The sequence below is a fragment of the Alosa sapidissima genome, chromosome 1 (assembly GCF_018492685.1).
Source record: "Alosa sapidissima isolate fAloSap1 chromosome 1, fAloSap1.pri, whole genome shotgun sequence".
Taxonomy (NCBI): Eukaryota; Metazoa; Chordata; class Actinopteri; order Clupeiformes; family Clupeidae; genus Alosa; species Alosa sapidissima.
In genome coordinates, this window is record NC_055957.1 from 17486464 (window position 1) to 17506946 (window position 20483).

Genomic DNA, 20483 nt, shown 5'->3' on the forward strand with positions numbered 1-20483 from the left:
GGCTGAGACACAGAACCTGTCCTGGGGTGGAGGGGGTGATGGGAGTTAGGTGCTTTATTTTTCCTTGCTTTGACAAGAGCTGGTTTTGGGATAGAGCCCTTATTCTCTGAGGTGTCTGTGCACTGCTCTGGGGTGGACGGTGTGCCGGATGGGACAGGATAATCCCCAGAGGCGACGCCGGACAGTGTTGATGTTTGCTCCACTAACAGATTGACACTTACAGCATTTAGTTGGCCCGGTGCATAACCACCTTAGACACACGGACAAATGAGCTGGCTGGTATCGATTGCATGGAGCTGCTCTATTCTGTCCCCCTGTTTTTCTCTCCCCCTTCATCTCTCTCAGCTCTTTTGTTAGCTCTCTCTCCCCCTGTCTGCCTCTGAGCCCTTGTTTTCATTGTGTCAGACAGGCACTTTCCACTGTGTCTTTATCTCTCTTTTTCTCTCACATAGTATCTGTAGATGTTTGTCTTACTCTAGACACAAATGCGCTCTCTCTCAAAAATATAATCTGTAGCTGTTTGTCTTGCTCTTCTGACACACAAATGCTTTCTCTTTCTCGCTGTATGTTTCTTGCAGTCCTGTTCTTGCAGTAAAGGTAAAGAGGACACATATTCACATGCCCCCACCACTGAATCATGCACCCACACATACACGCATGCACGCACACAGCCAGGGCGAGACCATCGGGTGGTCTTGTAGGCTGGCAGAAATCTCCGACTTAGTCGGTGGCACACATACATTTTTAATTCTGTCTGGGTGCGTGCAAGTTCACACCAGGGTCCTTGGCATGCTGCCAACAGCCCCGTGGCCTCCTTATCCAAATGCTTCCAGCCCCTCGGCAGTGATGGAGGCAGCTTTGGAAAAGAAAGAGGGGGTACGGGGGAGCCATGGTGGAGATCATGTTGCCACTGCCTCCCATGGACACGCAGGCAGCGCCTTCAGTTCAGACTCAGATAAGGGCTGTTGAGGACAAAGGAGTAGCTAAGGAGTCGTTTTCTCTGAAGGGTTGTGATGTGGAATTGGACTGCATTAAATGTGGCAAAAATTATGGATGTTCTTGATGCAGCTGAGTTTTGGCGTGAATAGCTCTGGGTAATAAAATATGTGAATTGGCCATGCAATAAATACTAATTCATGACTTCCTGCGAAGCATCAAAGGCTGTTAAAGTTAGGAAGAATTCAGACTCCATAACATATATTATCTGTACATTTAATAATTACTTACTTCTGGATGTCAATCAAACAGTCTCCTGATGTTTACAAATGAGAGGAGAGCGGTTTCCACAAACTGCTTCAGGCAGCTAATATAAAATCCTGGTTCCTGTGCTCCAAATCTTGGTGCAGAACCAAGGAGGAAACAAGCTGAAAGAATGATGTTATCTCTTCATTGGTATGCAGATGTAGTCACTCTGCTATCTACTTAATAGATAGGGAGACCACGGAGTGCACGGATCCACTGACCCAGACATGGGCATACTACAGAGACATCGACAGCTCCTGCTCTAGCACTCGTCTATATGGCTGTGTTGTTTTATTGGACTTCCAGGGAAAGATTCAAAGAGTTGGGTAAATTAGATAAGGGAATAGCACCGGCCCCCAGACATCTCCACCTTCCCTTCTCGCCGGCGTTGGGTTTCCACAGCTGTGCTTACTATGCGTTGTTTTGCTATCACTATGGGAATTTACCATTGCATTGTTTTTGAATTTGAATTGAAAATATATAATTAAAACAGGGAACAGGCCTTCCTTGTTCTCTCCAGGAAGCCTAATCAGGTATTGTCTGCAGACAGCAGCAAGTTGTTTTATAAGAGAATTATTTTGACCTTCTAGAATACGCCCTCATAATGCGGCTGTATGCTTTACCGTAATGAAATCTACAACAGCAGTTTTGAATCAGTCATGAGGTATTTCCACTCTGATCAATACTGATAAAATCTGTGCTATCTGCAGTGTGTGTGTGTGTGTGTGTGTGTGTGTGTGTGTGTGTCTGTGTGTGTGTGTGCCCATATCCATGACCTGACCTTAGAAAACTCGGTGGCCCACTTGCCTGTGGTAGTGATTACCTAGACTGAGATGCAGAGAGTGCAGAGAGGGCTCATTAATGATGGATGTGGTGGTGATGTAGTGGCTGTGCATGCATGCATGTACACTTGGTGAAATGGAACCCAATGCACAATGAAGCTAATTACTCTCCAGCAGGGCTGTCCGCAGTCAATCTGGTTTCAGCACCGGACAGCTCCACGGTGGCTAGGTTACACAGCTGAATGCCTGTACGTCAATTGTCTCAGTAACACACATGCACATTCACTCACACACGCACACACACACACACACACACACACACACACACACTACTAGTGAGTGTGTGCTGTGAAAGGATTGTAACACTGTAAGGACCGGCGTCTTGCTGTTACCAGAGTTGGGACAAAATGTGTTAATTTATTTATTTCCTTGAAACAAATACGGCAACATACTCCCATTTTGACGTAGATCGTAAATAAAGTTAAATCAAGAGTCATGAGTACACAAAGCCTCCGAAATCCTCCTGAAACTGTGTGTAATGTATTGGTCAGTGTATTGACAGCACACAATTGTTATTGTGCGTTTGTTTGTTTACCCTAGTTTTGTTTACTTGCCTGGAAGCCAGTTTCAATGGTCCTGCGGCTCTTGCCAAGACCAGCGTGCTGATGGTGAGGTGCTGGTTACTCATGACCTTGTGTCTGCAGGGCAGGAACAGGCGCAGGAGCATACAGCCAGACAGGCCTCATTGAGTTTGGCGTCCTCTTCATTTCAGCTCATACTGAATCCACTTGTCCTGCTCCACCACCTCCCATTCACTCGCCTACTTCCAGAGAGGAACAGATGGGACTGACTGTGCACTATAGATCTGATGTGTGTGTGTGTGTGTGTGTGTGTGTGTGTGTGTGTGTGTGTGTGTGTGTGTAAGTGTGTTTGAATAGCACACATGCTTTGACAAAAGGGCTGACAGATAAAGCCGCTGTGTGTGTATGTGTGTGTTTGAGATGAGTGTATTTGTACCATGTGTCGGTCTGCTATTGAAGTGTTTTTATAAGCCATTTTTCCTGAGAAAAACAACAAAGCAACAACAAAAACAAAACTAATACATTTTATGTTCTCCTGTCCTGAGGGACAATAGAGGCTTCACCCTCCATCTTTCTGTCCCGTGGTATTAAGGGGTTCCACAGGGATTAATACACATGCACTCACACATATACAGTACATACAAACACATACACACAAACATATACACTACATACAAACACACACACACACACACACACACACACACACACACACACACACACACACACACACACACACACACACACACACACATATGCAGTACATACAAACACATCCACACACACGTATACAGTACTGTACATATAAACACATACACACAAACATATACACTACATACAAACACACACACACACACACACACATATTAAGTACATACAAACACATCCACATACATATATACAGTACATACACTTGCATGCATTCACACATTCGCATAGAAAATCACTTGAACATGCTCACAATACTCATAGGTATACACAAGCACAGAAAGACACACACACACACACACATGCTCACATCAGGCCATCAATCACAATCACTGCTCTCAGTGGGTGAAAATAGACTGCCATACCAACCTGCTGGTCTCTTTGTTGGAAAAGATACACAAAGGACCCTCTATCTCTCTGGGCTGTCTGTCGCTCTACATGCCCTTCTTCCATGTCCTCCAGTATGGCTTCTCTTTTCTGTTAGAATGTTTTATTTTGCCCATGGTCAGCATAAACAGCTGGACATCTATGTTTCAGCTTCAGCCCTTTTGTGTGCACAAGCCCTGAGTAAGCTGTGCTGGCATACTCCATACGTTGCATTTGAATCATGGCGCCATTAAATGTACCTAATGATCCCATACGAACCTTGTGTGCTCAGCTGAAATCCAGTTAGTTTAACAGCTACCTCAGCTCCTAAATCAGCCCGCTAAGAGAGCGGAGGAGCAAGAGAGGTGTTCATTCAGATCCTGGAGCTTTGCCGATGTTCCACAAGAATGGTCCCTTAGCAACCAGGCTGTGGGCCGACACTTGGAATGTCAGCCAACGGAAAGGAATACAAGCACCTGACTACCCAGTCTTCTCTGGCTCATTAGTTATGCTTGCTTATTCTATTCTTCTGAAGGCAAACAAATGTTTACACACACGCACGCACACACGCACGCACGCACGCACGCGCGCACACACGCGCACACACACACACACACACACACACACACACACACACACACACACACACACACACACACATATACCCTACCACCCACCCCCACACATAGACACAAATCCACATACAGAAGCTTGCCTCTATTAACAACAACTGGCAGCTTTGAATAGCAGGTGGCTGTGGCAATAAAGGAGGTGGTCCAGTTTTGATTAGCAGCAACCCCCCTTTCCTCTCTTTCTCTCTCTCTCTCTCTCTCTCTCTCTCTCTCTCTCTCTCTCCCTCTCTCCTCTCCCCTCTCTCAGACTTGCAATATCCAATCTGCGATCTGTTGGACCAGGCGTCTGAACTTAAGCTGATGCATATTTTACAGGGGAGTTGTCCGGACAGATCTTCTGATTGAAATGTCTTCGCTTTTGCATAGTTGTCAAATGAGACAAAATACAAAAATGCAATATGTAACAGTGTGGAGACTCTCCACTGCAGACTGTCAGCGGTGGATCCTTTACAGCGGAAATCCAATTCTGAATTCTTCTCAAATCAAAGGTGGAGGATGAAGGTAGCTGTCAAAAGAATGTGTAATTGTGACATGGAGACAAGGACTGAACAATAGCAGTGGCAATTTAGTCCTACAAATGAAGTATTCACTTCTCAAACTCAGTGTCACGCACAAACAAGTCTGCCTGATTTTCAGAATTTGCCTGAAGCAGGCAAATAAACAGTAAAAAAAAGTATTCCTGTTGCATTTTTGTCTTTCAGCCTATCATTGTTTTATTATATTGTTTTTATATTCCTTTTCGGGAGTCTGTTTGAAATGTAATACTCTCCAGAAGTGGTGAACAGCGTTTCACTGGATCCCGTTGGCTCTGTCTGCTGTCTGCTTCAGTATTGGCACCCAGCAAAGCACAGCGTAGTGAAGTCATATTGAGAGTGAGGGCCTGATTTTTTGCAGGGCACAGGATCTCCACTCACACACCTCTGCTCTGGCCCTCAAAGGCCCCAGCCAATAACAAGAACTCCACACAGGGGCCCAACCAGAGGCCCTCCTGTAACTCCACATGGATCATATACTCCAGGAACTAGACAGTGAATGCACTTTACAGCTAATAAATGATCCGTCTGGGAAGGGAATGGAGATAACTACTCTCTGCTGTTTTACTATGTTTAGCCAACAGGGAGGTGCAGGTGGTATATTATTGTTATTTTACGGGGCAGTCAATTCTGTTCAAATATAATTTGTTGGATGAGCTTTCTGTTTATGGATGTTGGTAGATATTTGTGTGTGTTTGCGGAAGGGTGGTGCAGATGGCACTGGATGGTGCTTTGACTAGCAGGCGGCTAGTTGTTTTCCTTCTTGTCAGCTCTCTTGCTGACATGTTCCATGTGTATGACCCTGTCCCCCACCTATCGATGGAAACCCACACACCCATTGAGACAACAACTCCAGGTGGGAGTTGAAGACAAAACTCATTGAGCACAGGGGCTGGGTGGAGCACAGCTGATTGGTATTGGTTCCAGTCTGACCTCTGAAGACGGCCTCGTCAAAGACCTTTGGGTCAGTGTGATTTAGTGCCTGGTAGATTTAGAGATGTGGAGTGTTAGCACGTGCCTTCCTTAAAAATTAGCCACAACTGCCCATATGAAGCTGGACGTTGTTGGAGTTTAATTTATGACCAAACCAAAGGGAGAAAACCAGAATCAATCAAGTGTGAGATTTACAACACCAAAGGCAATACACAGCACAGCAGCAGAACCTGCTGAAGCTTCAACTCTCTCTCTATCACTCTCTCTCTCTCTCTATCTTGATATGTACTTGATGCTGGTGTTAATGCAGGAGGGCCATACTTATGACTACTATATGGAGTTATGGAGCTAGTGATCTCTGGAGGGGGCCCTATGTCACTTCCTACATAGCTTGTGGTCTGACAAAGAGCTGTAATGTAGTAGATTGTCTGGATTACTGTTTTATAGGTAGATAACTATTGTTTATGATGGCAGTTGGCGCAGTTATGGATGCTATAACTATTTTATGGACTCTGGAATGTGTGCGTGTATGTGCATACTGTGTGTGTGTGTATGTGTGTGTGTGTGTGTCTACCTTCCTCACCCACCATCTCAGTGGTCAATTATGAGCAGAAAGGCATCCAGGCTTGCTCCATCTGTCAGTCTCTCACATCCTACCTCCATGCCACCCTGAGATCTGGCATCCGTTGTTGATTTTGCCATCGCTCATTTTCTCTGGCTGCGAAAAGACATCAGTGCAAGCTGACTTAGTAATTAATGACTTAATGAATTAATCTGCGCTATTCCACCCTGTTTGGGTCCTTCATCAGAAAGAGCATGATGTTCCAAGTGTCAAGCTTTGGAATTAAAACCGCAAAACTCTGGAGGTTTACAGCCCATATCAAAAGACTGTTGAAGATGTAAAACTAACAGAGGAGCCAAGGTAGAGCACAAGACAGAACAGGAGCAGTTTGGGTTTTCTGCGTTTGCTGCAGCTATGTCTTACTCCAGCTACATGTACGCCACACGTGCCATCTTCAGGGCCGTTTCCATATTCGCCAGATACTGCTCATGTGACAGTTAGGAGGCTTTGTAAATGCTGTGGCTGTATGCTTAATATGTCGACATTTCTCCTGGAACTCCCGGGCAGCCAGAAGCTGTTTATTATGCAGTAAGGTGTTTCGTGATCAGCTCCCTCTAACACACCAAAAGCTTTTCATGTGTGGCTGCCTCTTACCAATAGCCCCCTGACAGCCTGAAATAAGATGTAGTGCCGGGGTATGTTTGTGTGAGTGTGTGTGTGTGTGTATGTGTGTGTTTGTATTTGTCTTTTGCTAGTGTGTGCAAGTATTTATGTGTATGTACACTCTCCAGAGTCATCTGAAAGGTACCACATTTATTTATTTACTTGTTTATTTATTTATTTGTTTGTTTGTTTGTTTGTTTGTTTGTTTATATAACCATGTTAAAGGGGAATGTTGTGACCCGCTTTGCGAGACAATCGGATGGATCTGACGAGTGGATGGGATATACCCAGCAGGAGGATGTTGAGTGTGTCAGAGAAAGTCTAATGAAACAGACTCTTTTTTGCTCCTTTTGCAAGTCTAATGAAACAGAACTCTTTTTTGCTCCTTTTGCATGCAAGATTTGCCCAAAACTACAGGGAAGTGTGGGGGTGCATAGTTATCGTTGTTTGGTTGATGTGCCTGCAAAGACGGCTTTTGAAAAAGCTTTTAGAGGTTTATGGGCTTTTACAAAGGAGAACAAACAGCACACAGCTTCCTCATTTGACAAATTAAAGATGTCAAAAAGTGTATGGCTGTGAGTCTCTCTCTCTCTCTTTCTCTCTCTCTCTCTATCTCTGTGTGTGTGTGCATGTGCATATTCAGGGATGATTGTTGCTGCTTTGTTTCATTCTTTCAAATCTCCACCAGCAGCCTCTCTGTCTTAAGGCCTGCTGCTAATCCCTGCCCAGTAGTCTCCTCTCCTCTCCTCTCCTCTCCTGCCCAGTAGTCTCCTCTCCTCTCCTCTCCTGCCCAGTAGTCTCCTCTCCTCTCCTGCCCAGTAGTCTCCTCTCCTCTCTTCTCCTGCCCAGTAGTCTCCTCTCCTCTCCTCTCCTGCCCAGTAGTCTCCTCTCCTCTCCTGCCCAGTAGTCTCCTCTCCTCTCCTCTCCTGCCCAGTGGTCTCCTCTCCTCTCCTGCCCAGTAGTCTCCTCTCCTCTCCTCTCCTGCCCAGTGGTCTCCTCTCCTCTCCTGCCCAGTAGTCTCCTCTCCTCTCCTCTCTTCTCCTGCCCAGTGGTCTCCTCTCCTCTCCTGCCCAGTAGTCTCCTCTCCTCTCCTCTCTTCTCCTGCCCAGTAGTCTCCTCTCCTCTCCTGCCCAGTAGTCTCCTCTCCTCTCCTCTCTTCTCCTGCCCAGTGGTCTCCTCTCCTCTCCTGCCCAGTAGTCTCCTCTCCTCTCCTCTCTTCTCCTGCCCAGTAGTCTCCTCTCCTCTCCTGCCCAGTAGTCTCCTCTCCTCTCCTCTCTTCTCCTGCCCAGTAGTCTCCTCTCCTGTCCTCTCCTCTCCTTTCATCTCCTCTCTTCTCTTCTCTTCTCTTCTCTTCTCTTCTCTTGTCCTCTTCTCTCCTCTCCTGTCCTGCTCAGTGGTCTCCTCTCCTCTCCTCTTCTGTCCTGCTCAGTGGTCTCCTCTCCTGTCCTCTCCTCTTCTCTCCTCTCTTCTCCTCTCCTCTCCTGCCCAGTATTCTCCTCTCCTGTCCTCTCCTCTCTCCTCTTCTCTCCTCTCTTCTCCTCTCCTCTCCTGCCCAGTATTCTCCTCTCCTGTCTTCTCCTCTCTTCTCTTCTCTTGTCCTCTCCTCTCCTGTCCTGCCCAGTATTCTCCTCTCCTGTCCTCTCCTCTCTTCTCTTCTCCTCTTCTCTCCTCTCCTCTCCTGCCCAGTAGTCTCCTCTCCTGTCCTCTCCTCTCCTCTCCTCTCTTCTCTTCTCTTCTCTTGTCCTCTCCTCTCCTCTCCTCTCCTGTCCTGCTCAGTGGTCTCCTCTCCTCTCTTCTCCTCTCCTCTCCTCTCCTCTCCTCTCCTCTCCCCTCCTCTCCTCTCCTGTCCATTGGTCTCGTCTCACCTACACTGACCCTCGGCAGCTGCACAGAGGCCCTGGCCACACTCCTAGTCCAAGCCACTAAACTGGCAGCCAGACTTAATAGTGCTTACCTCATCCACAAATGGATGGGAGCCCACACCAAGAGAAATGTCATGCCCACTGAGCTTAGACACTTAAGTCATTTTGGGGGAGAAGGCTGGGACTAGATAGAAAATAATGAGCACTGCATCCCTGAGCCTTTTCTGTTCTGCTTTTTTCCGGTCTACTCAGATATGGTACGTGCTGTATTGTTGCTTAGAACTGGCAGGCAGAGTTTATACTGCACTGTATGTCTTTTGTTCTATTGTTCTGTCTTTCTGCCTTTCTGCCACAGGTGCAGTATTGTAGGATGCCGTGTTGAAGCTTGAAACTCATTTTGAGACACCAGAGCGATCATGTTTTTCTTCGTCCCTATATATTGTGCTGTACTTGAACAAAAGGAACATTGTTGAAACAATTTTCCTTTCAACCATTCATTTCTTTTCTGCTCATGACCAGTGTATCGTATCACAATTATGGAGCCATTCTAATCTCTGCTCCTATAACATCATAAGTGATGCTGCCAGTTTACTTTACTCTGGATTTTGCTGGAGTGCCAAAGGTCATGAATTTTCTATTCAGTGATCCACTGTTGGCCTTTTTTTAGAAGATGACCTCAACTCTTTGGGTCAGCTAACTCTCCTCGCCAGTGAGCTAGACATCATGGATACAAACAGCCACTTCAGGCTGGAATTTTACCCCCCCCCCCCCCCCCCCCGTCAAAAATGCTGTGTGCGTAGCGAGATGCACTGCCATTTATTTGGCCCTCTTACGCCTCACAAAGCCTGTCTGATGAAGCTAGCTAGGACAAGTGCTTCATTTGACATTAATTTATATGTGCACTGGCTGATGAAACCCCATGGAGTGGCCTGGTCGCTGTGTCCCAACCTGCCATCTCCAGTCCCCAGGGTCTGCGTGCCTGCATTTGATGGTGCACTTTAGTCTCTGTGAAGAGCCCTCCTCACCTGTCACTCAGCTCGACGCCATCAGCTGCTGTGTCCCATTCAGGACGTAATTGTCTTAGAGAGACGTGATTAAAGTGGAGGAGGGAGAGAGGTGGGAGGGGCTGTAAGATGACACTTAGACATCGCCAGGCAGCACTATTTTGACTTGTCTGAGTCTGATGTCTGCTCCTCGCGCAGGGTGGGCTGTGCTGCTCTGCTTCCTCATGTCTCTTTAGCCTTCCTTTGTTGTAGTTCTTTATGCCGGCTATGCACTTAAACAAGGTGTTTTTGTGTGATTTGTGTTAAAGTCTCTGTGTGTGTGTGTGTGTGTGTGTGTGTGTGTGTGTGTGTGTGTGTGTGTGTGTGTGTGTGTGTGTGTGTGTGTATGTGTGTGTCTGTGTATGTGTGTGTCTGTGTATGTGTGTGTGTGTGTGTTCGTTCAGGGTCTCGCTTAATCATCCCAACCCTCTAATGGCCCGACTGTATCCTCCCAGCACTGCGGGATGTGCCAGCAGTTCAGCAAACACACACACACACACACACACACACACACACACACACACACATATACAGATCCACACACATCCTCACTTACAGCATCCCTGTGAACGAGAGGCCAAGACGCCATATGGAAATTCTCATCTGCTGTGCGACTCATGTGAGCCTGGGGAGGGTAAACAGAAAACAAAGAAACAACAAACACACAGAATTAGTTTAAGTCTAGAAATCACAAGGACTGCATGATAGCATTAGGGTTGCAGTGCCAAAAACTGAATTTATCAACAGCGTGAACTGTGCATTATGTAGTATTTGTTGTCAACGACAGTTTTAGACCAATCATACATATCTTTCTGAAGATAAGAGCTAAGAGAAGACGAAGCCTGCTGGCATTCATGTGTGTTCCAAACAACTTGAAGTGAGTGTATTTGTTCAATACATACAGTATTTGCTTATGCATGTGTTCACATTTTGAATACAAAATGTGAAAAAATGCGAGGGTGATGGCATTGGAAAAACTGCAGACAGCTCCTTTCATCTTAGAAATGGTGCTTAAAATATGGAAAGACCATTTATGGATTGTTTCAGTGTAATCTGTGTTCTTCCCACACAGCCAATTATATTCCCAAATCCTGAAACGTAGGATAATTCCTAACAAGCACAGCGCAGACGCATAGAGTTTTAATGACGTGTTTAATGCATCCAGCATTACATGGGTATTCCATTAAACTACAGCATTGGCCTGCTGCTGGTACCATCAGGAGCAAGCTCAAACCACCCTCTGAGTTCATAAACCATGAATAATCTCTTGGATAGAATCTGTACCGGTCTGAACCAAGGAGCATAGTGTTTGTGTGTACATGTCATTTGTTGTAAATCCATTTAATTTATTGGGTTAACAAATAACAAAACAAAGACACATGCTTATAAAAGTGCATACAGGCTCCTATTTTGATTATTTCTTTCACCTGGATTGGAAACAAATCTTTGAAAAATAATGAGGCTCATAAACTTGACTTCTGGCTTAGTTTAGTTTGACTGCACCAGTTGTCACTGAGCTGGATTTAATCTGTTTCTTCTATCTAAAACAATAACATCCAGATATCAGTGAATTTCACATGTAATTTAACATGTTTTGTTTACTTATACATCAAGCATTCTTGAATACCCCCAGATCATGTAGAGAAATGTGCACTTGTGGACAGGGTTTGTTTGTAGATATGATTCTCCTGTTTCCTGTTTGTGTTTCTCTGGTTGTGTAAATCCTTGTGAAGTCTCAGTGCAAAAAGAGCTACCCCTCCTCCATCCTAATGGTTGCTATTAGCATTGCACATTGCTGGAAGCCAAGCTTAGAGAATGCCGGTCGGGTGCTACTGCTGTGGGTATCAGTCAGGCAGAGCTCTGTGAGGTGTAAACATTACCTGTGCCTCCTCCGTGCACTTCGCCCTCCGAGGGAGCAGGACACGCTCCCGATGACAGCATCCCTGCTCTGCGCCGCTCCGCTCCACTCCGCTCCGCCCGACAGCAGAAGGTTTATGACGGGCTAACGATAGCAATATAGCAGCACGCGGGCCCTGGCCCATGAATCAGCGCCGCTACACCCATAACTTTGATTAAGCTAAGGCTCTCAACTGGCTCCAGTCGGCTGGCCTACGATTGATGTGCAGGCAGCCGTGGGTGGGTGGGTGGGGTAGGTGCGTGGGTGGATGAGCTCTGGGGCTGGCCTGGGTTGCTTACACTGCTGAGAGCACTGCTGCTCCATCTCACCAGAATGGCAGCCAGGCTGGGGGTAAGCAGGGGAGGGAAGGGGAGGGAGAGAAGGTGCGGACATGCTTCACAGGGCACACTCAGGTACGGTGAGAGAGGAGGGGTGCCTGAGGGTTTAAGGGCATGTTGCCCTGAAATGGATATGGGAGAGCTGTCACAGAACTCTTCAGATGTGGCTTCCTTGTATCATCTTGTCCTTTCATGCTCACACAACATGGCCAACATGTTGTTCCATTATCAGCATCATAGTTGGCCCCACAAGACTTCCGTTTTAACATTCCATATGTTATCTTAATGCAGAGGAAGTAGATTGGGGCCCAAATAGAACGTTCAAGCATTGTTTTTGTTTTTATTGTTGAAAGGGTCTATATGGTGTAGAAATGTGATGTGTGTGCAAAGAGAAAGAGCAGCACTTTTTCAAAAACAAAAAGGGGGCGTTAAAAGGTTGTTAAGATCTTTATGAGATTCTTGTTGAGGAACTTTATAGCCAAATGAGAATGAATGAGCATTTGGATTTCTTTGATTTTCCTGATTGCTCTCCTCTCCTCAGAGACTCCTCAGCTTCATCATCTTTACTGCCATGCAGCAAAGTCACTAGCCCATTTGCAGCCTCATTTATCAGTAAAACATTAAACGCATCTTTATTGGCCCCCTTCAGAACTGCAAAATGCACTGTGCCCATTCAACTATAGACTGTACAAGTATATTGTCAGGAGAAAAGCCTATCAATTGAGCCATCTAAACTGTCCAAAATTAGTGGGTAGTAATGGAGGTTCTCTCTGCTTGTGTAGATGCCCAGGAAGGGCAATAGAAGCTTCTGTAAACCACTTTGTGCCCCTCTGTGAAAGTTACTTCTACAGTGAGGCCAATGGTAGATCATTTTAATTGGTTATTATTCATTTAGCTGTGTGCATGAATCTCATTATGGCCTATCCATTATGCATAATGCTAATAGGATTTGCATTTGAAAACAGATGAGGTGAAACAGGCTGTGCTTGTGGCGGGGCATTTGGATGTGAGCTTCCCCGCCTGCCCTCTCAGCCGAGAGCAGGGGCGCCTGCAGGAATTAATGCTATGGTACGCACACCCATAAACCCCCCTACCCCCCGCAAACATTTTTTTCACTTGTGAACAATATTTGTCCGTTTTAGGTCCGTGCATTGGTCTGCAAAAAAGCCTACATAGCATAACAACATCCACATGCAATAATACAACGACAACGTCTACAATGACCTATTCATTTGGACAACTTGATACAGCCCTATACAGGCTAAAGTTAACTTTACTTTTGTTCTAGCGTAATGTGACGTCTGGCTTTAGTGCAGTCTAATGTTCTGACAAGCACATCAATTGCCTACGTTGTTCTTGTCCATCTGGAATAACTCCTAGCTTTGCTGCCTCCATCCTTTCTGTTTTCGTTGTTTAAACTTGTGATATCCATGATGAGTATTGAGTTAGTGAACTAGAATGTAATGCCAGAGGAATTACAATAGTGGATGGAAAGCTGCTGGCTTAATGTTGGTGGGGAAATTCCTGGAAAAAAAACATTAAATCACTTAATCTTTGAGTTCATACAAACCCTCGTAACAAAAGACCTTGTGTGTCAAGGCGTTCTTGAGATATAACACTCAAGGTGTTTTTGACCTTGACATCAATTCACTTCATCTTTGAATCCATACAAATACTCATACCAAATTTCAAGCATGTATGTCATGGCATTCTTGAGATATCGCACTCAGAGTGTTCATTGACTTGACCTTTGACCTTTGACCTCCAACATCAACTCATTTCATCTTTCTGCGCAAAGCATGAGATATGGCTGTGACTTTTATTTTGACACACGGGAAACACTTAAACAGGATGTGTAGTTTTAGGGAGCACCAGATTGTATGCATTAGAAGCTGAGACAGATTGATTCGCAGGTGACACCTGTGTTCTGATTAGCCTGGGAATTTCTCTGGGAGCTTAAAGAGTGCAGCTGGCTTTAGGCCATTATGACATCACAGCCATACAAGTCTATGGGGAAAAAATTAGCTTTTTGACATTTTTAATCCCCTATTTCTCTTATCTCTAAAAGTATAAACTTTTAAGAAAATCTGAAAAAGTAACTCTCTTGTCCAACTCCAGACCTACACAACGGTTATTTCAACATGTCTGTACGTTAAGCGGTGAGAGTCGCATTCATTCTTGAAAAGGTAAAAAGAAAAGGTTATAAGAAGAAGAAGAAGAAGCCAGGAGATTTCAAGATAGTGGATTCCATCCACTATAATTAGCTCAACATTGTGTGCTGATAACCATATATAGATAGCCGAGTAAAAGAAAACAACAAGTAGCCTATTGCGTGCCTGCGTGCGTATTCTCTCTCCTGCTCACACAAAATGTGTGCACGTTAATTTTGATAACGTGTTCACTAACTTTACGTAATAGAAAATGGTAAATAGCCTGATGGCATGCAGCTAATGGGATACTGTGCATAGTTGGGAAGGTATGGTAGGCCAATTTGGTGTGAATACACACACACACACAAGGGAAATTTTCTCTCGCTGTTGAGTAGCCTGATGGTACGCACAGTGCGTACGGACGTACACCTACAGGCGCGCCTGGCCGAGAGGGAGGCCTTAGTTACCTGGAGCACTGGCTCTTTGAATGCCATGTGTGTGCTGTGTCTGTGTGAATAGCAAGTACTGTGCCATTACAACAGGAGGTAAAACTATGACCTCTCCGTCCAGCCGTGAAAGAGCTGGTGCGGGAGCGAGCGCCGATTAGAGTGACTCCCCTGTTAACGCCTCGTTAGCCAGAAATCAAAAAGAGCCCATCGCTTGGCGCTCGGGCTAACGGCTCTGTTATCCCTGCAGAAGTTCATCGCTGCATTTGAATGTGAATGGGGTTTCCCTGGGCTACAGGCACAGGCTTCGCCCACCCTGAAAAGGGAAGTGGAGAGTGGAGGGGAGTGGGTGGAGGCGAGCCATCTTCCCAGGACTGTAAATAAGGCCTGCTCCTTTCTCCTCGCCACTTCTGCTCGTCCAGAGAGGGAGGGAGGGAGGGAGGGAGAGAGAAAGAGAGAGCAGGAGGCCCACCCTGGAGTTGTGCTCTGCCAGTTGAGGGGGAGATGAGTGAGGTTGGGCCGAGGCCCAGCCTTGTCCACTCAACCTCTCTTTCTTCTATTCTTTCCTGGCTCTCGCACTCTTTCCCCTGTCTTCTCTCAAGGACTCTCATTTTCAGGTTTTCTTTTTTTCAGCCTTTCCACCCCCACACCTACCTCTCTTTCCCGCCCTCTCTCTTTCTCTCTTTTCTCTCTCTCTCTCTCTATCTCTCTCTCTCCTACTCTCTCTTTCTCTCTCTTCGTCCATCTGTCAGGCTCATTTCTCATGTTCGTCATGACCAGTGCACACAACACACACACACACACACACACACACACACACACACACACACACACACACACACACACACACACACACACTTACAAAGGGGAGGTCAGGGGTCAAACAGCCTTGTTGCTGTGCCTTCCCCAGGGACTGGTGAGTGAGCTCTTGTTTTGCATAACGGCAAAAGAGCCATGTGTGCTTTTCTGATCAGTGTCAAAGGGAGGAAAGGACGTACAGCCAACACACACACACACACACACACACACACACACACACACACACACACACACACACACACACACACACACACACACAGCTAGAGACAAAGAAACACATTTAAATCCATACTGTCCACACATTTACAGTTTTTTTTTCAACTGCTTACACACTAAATCTTTGCTTGTCACACAATTTTCTAAACTCCGATCACTGCCTTAGTATAGGCCTATGAATAGATATACCCTTTCAATCTGTTCCTAGAGGATTTATGGTTTACGGAGCTACAAAAAGTCGACTTGACATAAACCCAAGTTACCATTAGCTCAATGTTCTTTTCTGTGCCTCTGGAGATGCCAGTAATTTCTGTCTTTGGCAATATTAGCTTTTTCAAAACTCCATGTTCATAGTGGTCATTGTATTTTGGTTCCTTTTTTGTTGTTGGCTGTTACGTACTGTATTCAGAACAGCAAATTATTTTGGGAAAATCATTATTTTGAGTTTCAATATCGCTTATGTTTACTGTGTATTTCAACTTCTCTCTGTAGATGACTTCTCTTGTATGGACATATGCATAGAAGCCCATGAAAGACAGAAGAGCTTTAGGTTTTGAACAACAGTATGTACATGATCTATCCAAAATGTCATAATGACAAAAGTGTTTATAATGTGAGGTAAATCTTTGCTTTAGAGATGTGTTTATGACATTTTGAATGTTGTGTGTCATTTTGCTGGAGATTTGAGGCAAATTTGTATTTTGTGTGAGCAATTGTTGGTTTTGTGTGTAGAGTTTTGAAAAATAGACACAGAATTTTGAAAATGTGTGAAAACAGTTGTACTTGTAGAAAACTGTAATAAGAGAGAATTTGTGCGTTGAAATCTAAACACAAACTGGTAAAGTAGTTACATCATCATTTCAGTCAGATCCGTACAATTCCATCTACTTTTGTCATTTAGCTGCAAAGACTTCTGGCCAGCCATTAAAATACATGACGTAACTGAGACTGGCATAGACTAAGACTGAGTAATATTACTGTGTGAGAGAGACAATTTCAAACAGTATAATCACTAGAAGGCAGAGTCCCCAGTTCCTTTCAGCTATACATGACCAATGATAAAACTCAGCCCAGTGGTCCAACAGACACATGGTGCAGTGTGACATAATTATCTGGACATTTTACATGATGTACTATAGAGACAACAGAACATGAAGGATATCTAACGATAAAGCAAGTATTGTGTCTGTCTGTCCTTCGCATAACTCTCAAACCATTTATTTCACCAATGTTACAGGTGTATGTATGGCTGACCCCCCCAAGTGAGTGCAGTGTTGAGTATGAGCATGTTTCAGAGCTTGACCATAGCAATATAGACCCTTTCAACAAGGTAAACAAAAACAATGCTTGAACGTTCTATTTGGGCCCCAATCTACTTCCTCTGCATTAAGATAACATATGGAATGTTAAAAAGGAAGTCTTGTGGGGCCAACTATGATGCTGATAATGGAACTCTCTTGAAAGGGTCCATAGCCGATGCCAATACAACCAGTATGCCAGAGGCAGTATGCCTACAGCCACTATTGGGGCAGCCGTGGCCCACTGGTTAGCACTCTGGACTTGTAACCGGAGGGTTGCCGGTTCGAGCCCCGACCAGTGGGCCGCGGCTGAAGTGCCCTTGAGCAAGGCACCTAACCACTCACTGCTCCCCGAGCGCTGCCGTTGAAGCAGGCAGCTCACTGCGCTGGGATTAGTGTGTACTTCACCTCACTGTGTGCTGTTTGTGTTTCACTAATTCACTCACCGATTGGGTTAAATGCAGAGACCAAATTTCCCTCACGGGATCAAAAAAGTATATATACTTATACTTAAATACTAATAAAGGATCTTTATCTCACTAGTATGGCGATGGATTAGGGAAGTGGTGACAAGCACCTTTCCCCACTCTCAGGCCCTGCAGACATGTTTTGCGTGGCCATGGGCACATTTTGTATGAGCACTGCGCTAGTGAAAAGAACAAACCAAAATGTCAGAGACAAACAGAAAAAAACAATCTGAAGGAAGATCAGTGAAAGGAATAATAAAAAGAAAGACAAAGACCAAAAGAAAAATATGAGTCCGATAAATAAAAGAGAAACAAGCCAAGCTTGCTTTGAGGTATTGACACATCTGTGCGTCAGACGCGTCTGTGCCAGTAGCGTGCGCAAGGTAGAGAAGACGAGGCGGAAGAGGGCGTTAGAGGGAGGGATGGAGGCAGGGGGAGAGGCCAACGCCACACTGGCATTCAGAGGGCATAATTAGTGGAGCCCGGAGGTGCCAACGCCGCTTTCAATTACGAGCAGCAAACTTTTCCCTCTGTGTGTGTGTGTGTGTGTGTGTGTGTGTGTGTGTGTGTGTGTGTGTGTCAGCAGTTCCATCATATTCATAGTGCTCCCACATGATGATCACAGGGACGGAGGCATGAAACCCTCACTGCCCTGTAGCACCGCGCGTGTGTCTGTGTGTGTCTGTGTGTGTTTTTGTGTCTGTGTGTGTCTTTGTGTCTGTGTCTGTGTGTGTCTGTGTGTGTGTGTGTGTGTGTGTGTGTGTGTGTGTCTGTGTGTGTGTGTGTGTGTGTGTGTGTGTGTGTGTGTGTGTGTATGTGTGTGTCTGTGTCTGTGTCTGTGTGAGTGTGTGTGTGTGTGTGTGTGTGTGTGTGTGGTGAGGTGGATTAGGCATAGCGGCAGCAGCTAAGAAGTGTAACTTGAGGCTAAATTCGACCAGCTTAAATGGTCTCAGGCTTGACTTTAGGAGCATCCTTTCATCATTCTTATACTCACTCGTGACTTCCTTTTTCTCTGCCTCCATTCAAAACCTCTCCAGATGGATAGATGACTGATGTGCTTCTATTCTCTCCTGTCCTAACCTCTTTTTTTCCACTCAATTGACTTATGAATGTCTGCCTTATGAGTGCAGCCATGCCATATGGGTGGGATGGACAAGTGAACTGTTGACCCTGTGCGGAGGAAAGTGTCCATTTAGTTGACCACTCTGCATTGACTAAAGAACACAAGGGGAGAGAGAGGCCTGTGACGCTGCTTTTAAATGCTTTTGTCCCGTGAATGCTTTAAAGCTGAACTCCTGACCTTTCACAGTGAAAAAGGTTTTGTTTACTTGTTTTAGGACTTCTCTTACGGTTACACTCAAAAAGTGGCGTTGACCTGACAGATACTGTTAATGAGCTGTTGCTGCAACATGGAAGGTTCAGTCTTGTTAGTCCTATTAACTCTTAGGGTCTTTACTTTATCATTCATGTGGCAAGCAACATGCATGTCTGCCTTGAATGACCAACTCTAAAGCTATTTTAACTTGCCAAAAGTATTTAGCATTGTCAGCCTCAGCCTCTGCTACAGTAGCCTATAAAATGTGTTTGCTCCATTGTAGAACACTTAGTGAGTGTGTGAACTTAAAAGGTATGGTGGAATCATTATGATTGGGTGATGGAGAATGATCGTTGCCATACACTATTTGCCATACACATGCTTGATTGTGCGGTTTGGGCCAATGTAATGAGAATATGTATTATAGCACCCCACCTCCTCTTTTCTCACTATGCGCCTGCTTTAAGATGAAAGTCTTTTAGTTTTATCACTGCCATAAGACATTTAATAGTTTTTTCATGTGATTTGATTCCTATATGTATACCATTTCACAGTATGATTTATTTTGTCCGTGTGTGTGTGTGTGTGTGTGTGTGTGTGTGTGTGTGTGTGTGTGTGTGTGTGTGTGTGTGTGTGTGAGGGTGTGTGTGTTGATGCCACTCTGGGACGAGCTGAGAGATCTGATACTGGAGCTGTGCTGTGGCAGTTCTAATGCTGAGAGACACACCAGGAAGGTCACAGAGCCAGAGCAGCAGAATGCAGATCAGTGCGAATAAAACCACTGCCCTCTGGTCAGAGAGAGAGAGGGGGAGAGAGAGAGAGAGAGAGAGGAGGGGGGGGGCAGAACTGGAAAGTCATTCTGAGAGACTAGACGAGTGCTGCTCAGCATATTTTATTTCATTTGTCTCATTCATTTTTGTACCCTCTGCATGTAACCTTGCTGGCTCCTTACGCCTTAATGAAAACCTGACAGGCTCTCAGGTCTGAGAAAATGAATTCATAACAAGGCACAAGTCGTGTGCACTACAGAATTGAAACGAATTGGAGAATGAACAAAAATACTCTCAAGTATCTGAAATCACCAATCAATTTAATTGAGTCTTCTGGCCTGTGTCGTGATAGACCATGGGGTCTGCTAACGGTTCACAACCACATAATTACTTTTTCTTTGGCTTGGCTGCTGCAGTTTACTAGAGGTTCACAACAGATCGACTGGAAGAAGATGACAGGGGAGGTGACTATCACTCTGTCTTTGAGCTTTAATGCAGACACATTTCTGTTTCCCTCTCAAAACAGGGTTGATCAACAACTGAATTTGTTGATTTGCTGAACCTGAGGGTAGACTATGTTATCCATAGTTATCTTATCTAACACCTATCCTGACTCCTAAGCAAAACAATACATTAAATAGCTATTATGCCCTATTGAAATGAAAAAGTTGCATTCATTTGCATGAGGTTTAACAGCAGAGTAGCCCACCACCCCATCCCCTGCCCTTGACACTGGACCGGTATGGAGGTCAGTGAGGAGATAGTTACAGTAATGGATGATGGGGAATGGTGAGGTTCCATCCCAACTGGTTAATTCCATGAGCTGTTTGTATTGATAACGCCCAACATTTGGAGATGAG

At 45.2% G+C, this 20483-nt stretch overlaps 1 protein-coding gene across 1 annotated transcript in view; it reads left to right on the forward strand.

Moving 5' to 3' along the window:
- The window catches only part of ncana (neurocan a), a 77596-nt gene that overhangs the window by 3526 nt on the left and 53587 nt on the right, over positions 1-20483 (forward strand). The window lies entirely within an intron of this gene.